Raw genomic sequence first — 12,506 nt, 5'->3', positions numbered from 1 at the left:
ACTGTCCAGATTAATCCTCCATTGATACAATCCTAAACCAATGGTTCACCAATTTAAACCAAATCAGTACTAGGTATTCAAACCGAACCGATTCACATTTTGAATTAAAACCGGAGAGATTTCTATCCCATTACCTCTCTCGACTCTCTCTCTCTTACATCTCTGCCTCTCTGCCCTAACTCACAACGAAGCTCCATGCTTCCACCAAGAAAAAAAACCAACGAAGCTCCCTGCTCCCTGCTCCCTGCTCCCTTCTCCCTTCTCCCTGCTCTCTTGCTCACTGGCCTAACTCGCACGAAGCTCCTTGCTCACCGACGACTGCTCCTCTTCTTCTTTTCCAGCCACTGAAGATGACGCAGATCTGCCGCCGGAGAGGTAGGTCGATCTCTTTCCCTGTCCCTCTTTCACTCCCTCTCCCCTCTGATTTCTGTCTCCCTCTCTTAACCTTTTTTTTTCTTCAGCTTACCTTGTTGATACAGCCAAGTCGAAGTTCGATTTTACCTGGGAGAATATTTTTTTCAATCTCTGAGCACGAAGGTAATACTCAACTCTCTTTCTCTCTCAAGAGGCATCGAAATCAAATTCTAGTTCTGTGATTTGAATGTGTGAAGTATTGAATGTAGATTTAGGGTTACTTTCCTTGGTTAATTTGAATTTGTTTGAAGGTAAAATCTCTATCTCATCTCTTGTGTATTTGCTTGCTGTCTCTGTCGAAACGGCTCCAACCAGGGACATGGTTAGTACATACCCAATGTCCTTGGTTCCTATCTCAGCCCCTTGGGGTATGCTGTAGGAATTCTCTCTCACAGATAGAGCTACCTAATTGTGATGATAATGGGATTTTTTTTTTTGAATTGAACCTGGAACCATTTAAGTGATTCATTACAAATTTTACAGTTTGGGGAAGGAGTCTTTAGCTCAAAATGGTAGAGCACCTTGGTTAATGCCAAGGTTATGGTGGTTCAAATCCACCAAGACTCAAAGTTATAATACCCAAATGTATTGAAAGTAGCATTGGTTCTAAATAGATTACTTTCTTGATGTTATTTGGATAAGAAAAAAAAATTTCAATTACACCGAAGTTTTGAATTACTCTCATGGTTGTTGATCCTGCCATTGTATCTCCTTGATATGGCACCTTATGTGAAAGAACTTCAAAATTTGGTCACCTGTGTAGTTATCAGGAAAATACAAAATATGCCATTACCTTGGTCAGTAGTGTTTCTGATTCCAAATTGGTCTGCAAGTAAATCAAAGAATTCTCTTACTTCAAATTGTTCTCTAAATAAATCCTTATTCTGATGGATACACAGTAAAAGATGTGGAATAAGTTGTACTGATCAGTTTGAGATTTCCCGAAGAGTAAAACATATATTTTTCTGATGGATACATAGTAAAGCATATATCTTTTATTTGCTAGTCTCCTGTTTATGCTTCCAATAAATGAAGTCTTGGCCCAACTATTTTGGAGGACTCCAGTTCAGCCATGCCCTGTTCTTATCCTTCCTAGTAAATTATGAAGCTTTTGATATGAAATTAGAGAAAAGTAAAGTCATATTGTATTCTACCTAATCCCATACAATGTGCTCAATGAAGTCATTAAGCTGTGATATGTTCCTGCCCCATAGCTTTCAAGCACTCCTATTTTTATGCATACTTCACAGAAATGTTTACAGGGTGGAGTAAGCTCTCCAATTGAATGAGTTATATAATTGGCCGGCCTTTTTAATGTATATAGATGTTTACAGGATCTAAGGCTTTTAGTGTTTCTACTTGGCTCTACCTTGTTAATTTAGGTATCATAGTCTAGTAATGTAAACAGATTGTTTCACAGGTGACGAGTTCAGTTACTGAGACTTGAAATCTGTTTTCTCTTGTAATGTCTTCCTTGTCATTGTAGTGGATATGAAATCCCATGTAAGATTATTCAGAGCTGGAAACTTGGTTCTGTTATGTTCTTTATGCTGTAACTTGGAACACCTCTGCTTAATTGATTAACCTGACTGATGAACATGTTTTCCAATGTTGCGCTAAATCCAATTGTAAAACCCAATTCAAATGAGGCACAACTGTGGTTAACTGCAAAAGCCAATTCAGATTTTAGATTATAGTTTTCATGGCAGTCTTTTACAGAAAAGCCCAAGTCAGAGAGGTACTCTGATGTGATCCTCCAATATGGTGCTTCATGCTTGTTCCCTTCTACCTCTTTCGGTGAGCAAAGTATATTAGAAATGATTGGTGATTTAACTGTGATATCCATTGCAGATTCATTACAGGAAGGCTAGCTAAGCTAAGAAAAGCTAAGAAAGTTACTCTGGTGTGGATCCTTCTATTGGTGCAGAGTTGGAAAGGGTATGGTGATTCATGCATTTGAGGCAAAAAACTCTTGCCCAAAATTGGCCTCTTTTATCTTATCTTTCCTTCCATTACAGACCAAAAGATGGTTGTTTTTGCCTTCTTTGGTAGAGAGAATCAGTGAGGTTGAGAGATTGAGCAAACTTGGCCTCTTTTAAGAAGACTATTTCTTCACCAAAAATAAAAGAGAGAAATATAAACCCCCCCCCCCTCGGGTGAGTGGAGTTAGGAGTGAGAAGAGGATGGTAAAGATTAAAGAGTGTGGGGCTTTTGATGTTTTCAATCTTCCAAAACAAAAAACCAAATTGGATCAAAATTCAAGAGCAGCCCACTTTACTTCTCAATCACTTCATCTTTTATCTTTTGCTTTGCAGATAGTTCCTTCCTCAGAAATCCTATAATTCCTTTTTTTTTCCTTCTTTAAAATAAGACAAAAACATATTTTTCAGTAAAAGGACAGAGCTGTTCATAACAAGGGACCTATTCCTGCAGATGATCACTATTTGCTCTCAAATTGATGGTTTGCTCAGTATATATATGTTGTGTTTCAGATGAGTAGCTCATTTCCATGTCAAATTTGTGTGATGGGTTTTCTCCTTGGGGCCTGTATTACGTATTTCTTCATGGTTGCTCTCACTTCTTTGGTGGAATTTGAAATGGTTCCTTTTTTTCCTCCATCACAGAACTTGACTTCGCATGCTATTGGTGGGTACTTAGTCTCTGTTCTTCAATTCTTGGTGTGTTTGCTTATTTTACAAGTAATTCCTGGAACACTGTATTTTTTAATCCTCTTTCAGATTTTGAGTATAGGATTTGGTGTTACAGAATCCAACCTTGTTTATGATTTTAATTTCTCTGATAAAGAGAGGAAAATTTGGTTTTTGAACCATCTCCAAGAAGCTGACAACCTAACTAAGAGCTTCTTCACTAAAGACTGAAAAACCTTGAAAATGCAGAAGCACATGACAGCAGAAACGTTGGTGCAGCAGCTTGCAGGAGTGAACAAGAAACGTTGGAACAGCAGCTTGCAGGGAGTGAACAAGAAACGTTGGTGCAGCAGGTCGCCTTTAGGTGAAAGAGAGAGTTAGGGCAGAGAGGGAGATATTCGTAACAAAGAGAGAGCAAGTTGAGAGATGAGTCGAGCAAGGAACAGAGACAGAGAGAGTCGAGAGAGGAGACGAGCGAGGAACAGAGAGAGAGAGAGTCGAGAGAGTAGGAAGCTGGGAGTGAAAGAGAGGGTTAGGGCGGAAGACGTAACAGAGAGGGAAAGTCGAGAGAGAGGGAGAGGGGAAACTCTCATACCTTTTATTTCAAATTGATCTGAACCGAACCAGTTTACTCTGATACGATTTGGTTTAAATTGGTGAACCATTGGTTTAGGATTGTATCAATGGAGGATTAATCTGGACAGTTCATTTGGCATTGTATACGTGTCGACCTCTGTAGGGGGTATTGCACACAATTGCACAAGATAAGAATTGCAGAGGATTTTTATCCGTGGATCAAAGAAGCAGGAGCACAAAAACTTTTAGTACAATAATGAATCTGTTTGGTTAGTGTCAGAACCTAATGAATTCTTATAGTTCAAGGATTTAAGGCCCTTGATAGATTGCTTTAAAGGAAGCTCTGTTGTTCCTGTGTCGTTGGACAAAGAAACAATGGAACCCCATAGCTTTTTACACCTCTCATGTTCTTCCTTTTTGGACAAACATAATATGGTTGGAGAGATTCTTAACCATGGATTTTGTAGTTTGATGTTTGGTGGAGAGATTCTTAATCATGGATTTTATAATTTACGTTTGTGAGCTTTCAACTTGATAAGAACATTCCAAAAAAGACTTGAGTAACATGGTTGGCTCTCTAGTCTCTATAATTGAAGGGGAAAGAATCACCATAAATATAGAGTATTATTTTTCTTCTTATATGAGTAGAGTTTAAGAATCAAGAATTGGAATCTAGATCAATCACGATCAGTACGGATCTGCCTCAAAATCAGTATATTCACGGATTTAGGTTTTTTCATATATGATTAGTCAAGCCGGAAGAATCAAGATCGATCTCACAGTTGATTCATATCTGAATGATACCTCTTTTTAATTGTCACTTGTCTTATTCTTAAAAATTATTACACTTTTTTGTATGTAGAATGACAATATATACCCTTGTTAAAAAAAGAAGTCAAAAAAGGCAAAAAGGGTAAGGTAATAATTTTCTTGACACCTTAGGCATAAGGAGTGTCATTAAGAATATCTCATTCTTAAAACCCTATATATAATGTTCTCTATTATTTTCTCATTGTTACTTTGACCATGTGGGCCTCAATGGATGAAATCGATTTCTATGCTATTGATACGACATGCATGTTGATGTTGTGGAGAACCATCTTCCATAATTTAGTTCAAAGGAGAAAGAACCTTATATGTCTGGCATTCCTTACTTCTAGACATGGTTGGTGTGAAAAAGACCTAGTTGCCTCGTGTGAGAAAAAAAAAAAAACACCGTAGTATGCAAAATTAACCCCCCACCCTCTATGATATAAAAACTCATATCTTTGTATATATGCCTTTGCATGGGTTATCATTGGCCTCCCATGGTGCCGGGATTAAGCGACCGGACAACAACACCTCTTGCCCTAACAAATTAATCTAATTTGTCACCTTGCATTTATTTGGTGACGTATGAGGTGGTTGACGTTCATGGTTGGAAGGCTTCACGTTCACTTCTTCGGTAATAGATATTCTTTTCTTTCTTAAGCAAAGGCACCCCCCTCTACTCCAATCACATGGTGGTTGTAGTTGTGATTTTGTGAGTAATGGTTATTTTCAAATTTGATAAAATTTGGGGGGCCCAACCTTATGTACACACAGCCCATCCAAACTCAACCCGTCCACATTTGATCCTTATCGATCCTAGCAATCGTTATATATGATGAAATCATATACAATTATATATCGGGTCAATTATTATCACTCCTCTATACTCGTCTTATATTTACTTAAATTCCCTTATCCTAAATTTCCCTTTTGATTACCTTGGAAAATAAAAGTTGCACCTCTCCTACTCCTTGATGTGTTGAGAGTAAGGTTAATCCACCCCACAACATCTTATAAAACCAGGGTTGTCCTTTCACGTAAGGCCCATGATCTACCTTGGGTCTCAAGTGTAGGTCTAATCAATTTTAGATTGGGCTTGGGCCTCAATCCCTAATAGTCCTCTATTTGTTTGGCTTAAAAGGGAGATCTTATTATTAATTTAAACATTTGATTTAGGTCATAGACCTCAATTTAACATGATAATTGGAAGGATAGAATTTACCCACAATTTTTTAAGCTTCTTAAACAATTTTTTTTTTCAAATATTTTAAAGAAATCATGACGAATACAATTATATAATATGATCTAAGATAATACCATCATAAAGTTTTGATTAAAAGATTCTAGTCAAAGCTTTCTCTTGTCTATCAAAGCTACAATTTTCAATTTTTGTTTTAAAGCATATTTATCCATGTAAATATGGAGTGTCACGCTAAATTGCCACTAGTTGATGTAGATTATATAACATGAAAGATAATCATAAAAACTCATATTATTATTTGGGAGAAAGAACCCTATCCATCCAGTGCTTCTAACCCATACATGACTGAATGTGAAATGACCCAATTACCCCATGCATGCTAGGAATTTTTATGCCCAACTGTGTTTGGACATAAGGAGAGCTAGATTTATCGAGTTCCCTGGCCCCTGGTATAATAGGAAGAAAAAAAGATTGTGGATCAGGTTCTCATACAAGAACCATTATCGTACGGTCTGATCTACAAAGATGGATCCACCCAAGGAAGAACCCTGTGGTGGATTCCATCTTTGTGGATCAGTCCTGTACAAGAATCATTCTTGTACGAGGATTTGATCCGTTCTCAAAAAAAAAAGTTGCCAAGCGTAGCAAAATAACCCACCCACCCATGAATTTATTTCTCAATAGCGGTATTAGAGAGGATTGGTGTGTATTAATCACTTTTACCCCTTGCTTTTTAGAAAAAAAAAGTATGTTTTTTTATTGTTTATCCCTAAAATGATATGGGTAATCGATTCAAATCGCAACTGATACCGATAAGGCTGAGACGATGATGATACTTGAAACCATGCACCCACCCCATGAAATAAAAAATCCCACCACTCTCTCATTGACCCTCCCCATTGATGTAGGGCCACACAACCAGCCAATGATCCCCCTTCCTATCATTAGTTCTTTGACCACCAAGTAAAACAATAGTGCTTGTGTGTCGTTTCTCTTTTTTCCTCGCATGAAATAACCTACAATGTAAGATACCATTTCGCCACTGAGGGCGGAGGGTGCGCTCCTTTATACCGCTTGCTAAGAAAACCTACGACTTTTTTGACACCCAAAAGAAAACCATGGAACTCAAATTTGTGACGTGATCAGTGTCACCCACCGTGGTTACACAGTGCAAAACCCTCTTAAAACCACAGGTTTATATGATTTTGTAAACGTAATGTAATTGAAATGGCAAACAATCTTTACCTAATCACGAAAAATATATCTGATATTATTACATTAAATTGCATTATTATGGTAGAAAAGATGATCATAAAGAGAAAGAAGAAAAAGATTCAAGAAGTCGAGAAGAATTCACTATAAAGATCAGAATCAGAACCATCATCCTCAACTCACGAACATGATGGAGGGGTCACAGCAACACTCATCTAAGAGACAACAGCAACAGAGAGCCGCAAGACTGCCAAAACACAGAGCAGAAGCAGAGATTTTGGAAATGGGTTTCAACTTTGAGGAAAAAAATATGAAAAGGAATCATCTTTAAGTGATCACATACCATCCTTCAAGGAATCCTGGTTCTGCTCTAGGTGGTGGAGCAGCATATTGAGGAGGTGCCATTACAGGGGGCCCTTGGTAATAACCTGCAACAAATTAAAGGGTTTTGTCATAACAGAGAAGAAAGAAAACCCAGATCAAGATTTCCCAAAATTAAAAGGGTCAGTAAACAGGGTACCTTGGGGGGGATATGGGTAACCATATTTAGGATCGCTCATTGGAAAAACAGAGTCTGAACAAAGTTAACCAATACAATGGAGGGTTTCTGGTTGATCTGGTTATTTTATAAGGGGAGGTGAGCCGAAGGAGGAGGATAAGAATAAAGTGCAAAAAAGATGATGATTCGAGAAACCGGCCTCCTGCTTACGTCTTTTTTTAAAACTTTTTTGTTTTCCTTCTTAAGGCAGAAACGCAAGAAGTTGATACCTCAAGTAAACACATTGGGTTCTGTACTTAAAATGAACACATGGAAGACACTGCACCGCATAGAAAGCCAAAGAAAGTTCTGGTTTTTTCCAATTTAAAAAAATAAAAATCTGGTTTTCCCTCCCATCTTCCTTTCTCCCTCTTTACCCTTTCCTTCTTTGTTTTAATTTTTCTTTATTATTAACTAAAATTTCAAATGAATTACTGGGTTCCACGATTCCTTCCTATCAAAATCATATTTTTTATCAGATTGGAATGGAATAGTTTTTTTTTTTTTTGGGAACCTTCTAGAATAGAATCTTATTTAAGATAACATTGATAAAATGCGTATATTAATTTTATAGGGAAAGCTAGTCATGTGCCAGTGGAAAATTCCTTCCTTACAAAGTAGTTTTTGACCCATGGAGGGCTAATTTAGTTATAGCAACACTCGGACATAGGGACTTCCATGTCTAATTTAATTACCCCATCTTAACAATGGAAAAATATTTTCTCCAATGTCAACATTTAGGGGTGGTCTCCAAGTCATCCTAACTATTATATGGGTGAGAGATAAATCGTTGAAAGCCCAAGTCGTTGGAGAGGAGCCAGATTTCTCAATAAATTGCCCATCATGTGTAAACTCTTCTCCCGTATTTTGATCATCCTGAAATTTTTATTTACAAGAATGAGGCCTATAAGTCCATAGTAGGAACTTTTCTCAAGACGATTATTTTAAATGTGAATACTTGTCATAGTGATAAATTTTATGAGATTAATATACCCTTGATTCTTTGCTCACATATCAAGTTTCATCAAGTTGCCACATGACAAAGTTAAGTTTTTAAAATCAAGATCTATGGAAGAATATACCATAGGTGTAAGAACCATTTATCCAAAAAATAATAATAATAATAATAACTTCCAGCTTATGGCTTTAGTTAATCAGATTGGCACACCAGCGACGTTTGGTACAATCCAACCAGCAATAGGATTAAGAATATGTCCTTGTTGACAAAGTTGGAATGGCATTTTGTCCAGCAACTCTCATGGTATTTGGGTTTTGGTTTTAAAAGCTAAGGCTATGTTTGGTAGCATAGAAAAGAAAACTATGAACTGAAGTTATTAGACATGGAATAGTATAGCTAGTGTACTTCCTTTTTAAAAACAGTTGGTTTGTCTCAAACTTGAGAATGGTTGTTCTATAAATATTGGAGTCTTATTCAGCAGAGGTGAAGGACACGGTCACAGAGTTACAAGCCTCCAATAGTCACTTAATCACGGAATAGAATTTGATCAAACCATCATACCATGATCGGCGGGGCTTTCCTAACTATGGAGTAAACTATTGTGTTATCTCCCTAGAAATTTTCTTAAACTTACACTCACAAAATTATTGATATGTATCCTACAAACCAAAAACAAAACCCAAATTAAAGATGCCTAAATGGGTACAGAACAGAGAAGCCCATCCCTATTTGTCTTTTTAATAACAGGAGGTGATGATCTCATACCAGCATCCTAGAGCCTTACCACTGTGATCAAACATAAAGCAGAGGAGAATTTGAAAATGAGTTTCGAAAGAAAGAATGAGAGGAATGCTCTGGTCAGTGATCTCATACCATTCTGCCTAGGGATCCCATTTTTTGGGGAGGTGGTGCCTGGGCCTTTTTGGGGGATGATGCCATAAGAGAGGGGGGGGGGGGTGTTGGCTGTAACAATAACCTTCAACAAATTTAAGGGTTATTTCCTAAGAAAGAAAGTGAACTGAGAAACCAGAATTGATCTTATAGGGATTTAGGGCCCGTTTGGTATCGTTTCTGTTCCAGTAACGATGTTTCGTGTCAAAAACGAAAATTTCAGTTTCTGTGTCAAAACGCAGTTTTTAAACGAAAAAATGGTGTTTCAAAATTTCAGATTTTTATCGGGAAATTTTTTAATTTTTTTTGTAAAATTGAACGAAACTGGGAAGACGGAACTCCAAAAATGGAGTTCCGTCCAATCTCGTTTTTTCAGTTTTTTTTTTTTCACTTTTTGTTCCAAAAAAACAGAAACGGACCATAAGTGCACCAAACAGAAGATTCCGTTTTTTCGTTCCAATAGAACAAAAAAAACTCCAGAAACGTTTTTTTAGAACGATACCAAACGGGCCCTAGAAGGTGAAAAAATATCGAGAGCACATGATTCTCGAGGAATAAGAAAAGGCTTCGTTCCTTCGCTGTGAGAAATGTTAACAAAAGCCTATTAATCAATTAATATATACATAATAACTTTAAGTGGAGATCATGGCGATGGGTTGCTGTGCTAGTCTCCCCAATAATTAATCGAGGTGCGCAAAAGTTGGCCCGTACACCTTGGTTAACAAAAAAAAAAAAAAAAAAAAACAAAACAAATTAAGAAAAATTAAAGTTATGAAAGCAATTTGGATAAAAAAAAGTTAGAAAATTATTTATATCGAAACCATTTGTAAATGTTTTGGTTTCAATATTTGAAATCATTTTTCAAGTAGTTCAATTTTGATTTTATTTAAATAATCTTACACTGAATTAAATCAAACCATTTAACACCCTTATCTTTTTCACATCGTTTCTCTTGTATAGGCCTATGTTTCTTTTTATTTCTTAGATTGACAAACGATTTGGAAGATTCAATTTTTACCCATTTAGATCAATTTAAATGCCAAACTATAAATTAACTAGAACACCATGAAAGTAGAATGAGGGATCTCAACAAATGCATTGCACGAGATTCTTTAGAATCTCTGTTTGAGAGAATGTAATCCTGATGTATATATCCTAATTCCTTCAATAGTAATAAAAATCCATGTGAGTTGGTGTGAAGAATAGTTTCCAACTTCTTTGAAAATGATATGAGTGGAATAGCATCTTCGTGGTAATCATTTATATTATAATAGAAAGTATGTATTTGAAATCATGATCCGAATAGATGGAGAAGGATGATGGGATAGGGGCAAGAGGAAAAGAAACCATTCAGCTACCGGATGGTTCCTCGGACGGCCCAATAATTGAAGACGCTCTATTTCCTCTCTAACCCATAAATGTACAAGACGATGCAAGTAAATCTTGAGAGGACAATCCCATAAGCTATCAAACCCTACTTGTGAGCAAAATTTTATCTTTATTAAATTTTTTTTTTTTAGTAATGAAAAAACGGTGCTCCGTGATAGCGATCATAGCCCCCACAATCAGCCGACTCGAGCGATGATGGGTTGAGGGCATTTTCACCACTAGGCTACCAACCTCATTGGTATATTTATTAATTAAAACTCAAGAAGGTGGTGATCTATTTGATTGAATTTATAGGATAGGAGAGGAGAGATGAAGATATATTTAAAAAAACGAAAGGAGAGAGGAAGGAGATAAGAAAAGAAGACAAAGGATAATATCAAGAGCATAGATTAGACAGATTTGACGAACCCATACTCCTTTGCTTCGCTTTTCCTTCTCAAATACTGCACAGGATTCTCTAGGGAATCAATAAAAAGCTTGGAATTTGTAATAGGAGAATAAACCAATCCCCCTTCTCCCAACCACCTCGAACGATCATTCAAGGTTGTGAGGATTTGTTGGGCTGCATGTCCAAACACTCTCAAGATGGATAAGATGAGTCATTATCTAACAATTTATTCTTTTGCTTTCAAATATACCTCTCTTCACTATTATAATGGCAAAAAAATAAAAGAAATGTTCAATACTCACATGTAGGATCAGGTAATTAATCATATGTAGATGGATCTAATCTTATACGCATGTTGACTAAGAGACATACCATAACCTGGTCCAGTCTCTATACTCCTTTTTGTCAACCCACCTTCGATAGATTTCTTCCTTTTCAACATCGTCTGTCTTCCTCTCCTAGAATGTGGGCCTCTGATGCTCTTTACTTCTTAGTTTGGGAATTTACTATCACTCCCCTACACTTGGTCTACAACAACAACCATAACCTTATCCCAACTTGATGGAGTCGACTACAAGGATCCGGTAAGGTATTAAAAAAAAAAAAAATGAGGTAAAAAGAAGAAGTTAAAGCAGTAGTCAAAGCAGCATCCTTGAAACATCCCCTACATGGGGTCGGCTACACGGGTCCTTGTTCTCCACTTACCTCTATCTGCGGTCATACTATGATCGATCTCTACCAGCTGCATATATTTTCTTACCACTTCGTGAATGGTCAATTTAGGTCTACGTCTCCTTCTAGCTCCATGTAATTGAAACTGGTCACACTTTCTTATTGGGGCATCCATGGGTCTCCGTTAACACATGGCCATATCATCTCAATCGGCTCTCGCGGAGCTTGTCCTGGATTGGAGCCACCCTTAACTATTTTTTAATACAATCATTTATTGCTCTGTCTCTTTGGGTTTTTCCACACATCCCTCTCAACATCCACATCTCTGCTATATCCAATTTATTCAAATTACTCTTCTTGATTGTCCAACACTCCACCCTATACATCATCGCTGGTCGTATTACTGTCCCCTACACTTGGTCTATATTTACTAAAACTCCCCTATTTTTTACCTTTTTACTGATACTCTTTTACTTTTTTATTTTTACATCTCTTTCTCCCCTGCTCTTTTTAAATACATAGATTATCCTTCATTTTCACTTGTAACCTATTACACTTTTTTTATAGTGATTGGTTTAAAATATGGTTTGAATCAAACTACTTATAAGTTTTGTCTCATCCAATCATCAAGGATATTGACATAGGTTATGTGTCTTTAAAGATATTATTTATTTATTAATTTATTATTATTATTATTATATTTCGTCTCATCTAATCATCAGGATGCTGTTTATTTATTATTATTATTTTTTATCTCATCCACCGTCACAATAGTCCCTCTCATCCATCATCACAAATTTAACAATCTA

General features: G+C 36.7%; 1 long non-coding RNA gene across 1 annotated transcript; it reads right to left on the bottom strand.

Annotated features, from left to right (window-relative positions):
* Positions 1-6,868: 6,868 nt before the first annotated feature.
* LOC122092700 lies at positions 6,869-7,538 on the bottom strand. The gene is made up of 3 exons (XR_006144268.1): positions 7,382-7,538; positions 7,205-7,289; positions 6,869-7,108 (listed from the first exon to the last, which is right to left on the bottom strand). It is a non-coding gene; the product is annotated as an uncharacterized LOC122092700 (long non-coding RNA).
* Between the last annotated feature and the right edge of the window lie 4,968 nt (positions 7,539-12,506).

The sequence above is a fragment of the Macadamia integrifolia genome, chromosome 11 (assembly GCF_013358625.1).
Source record: "Macadamia integrifolia cultivar HAES 741 chromosome 11, SCU_Mint_v3, whole genome shotgun sequence".
Classification (NCBI taxonomy): domain Eukaryota; kingdom Viridiplantae; phylum Streptophyta; class Magnoliopsida; order Proteales; family Proteaceae; genus Macadamia; species Macadamia integrifolia.
The sequence above is the reverse complement of the archived record's forward strand: the minus strand, read 5'-3'. Positions and strand labels throughout refer to the sequence as shown.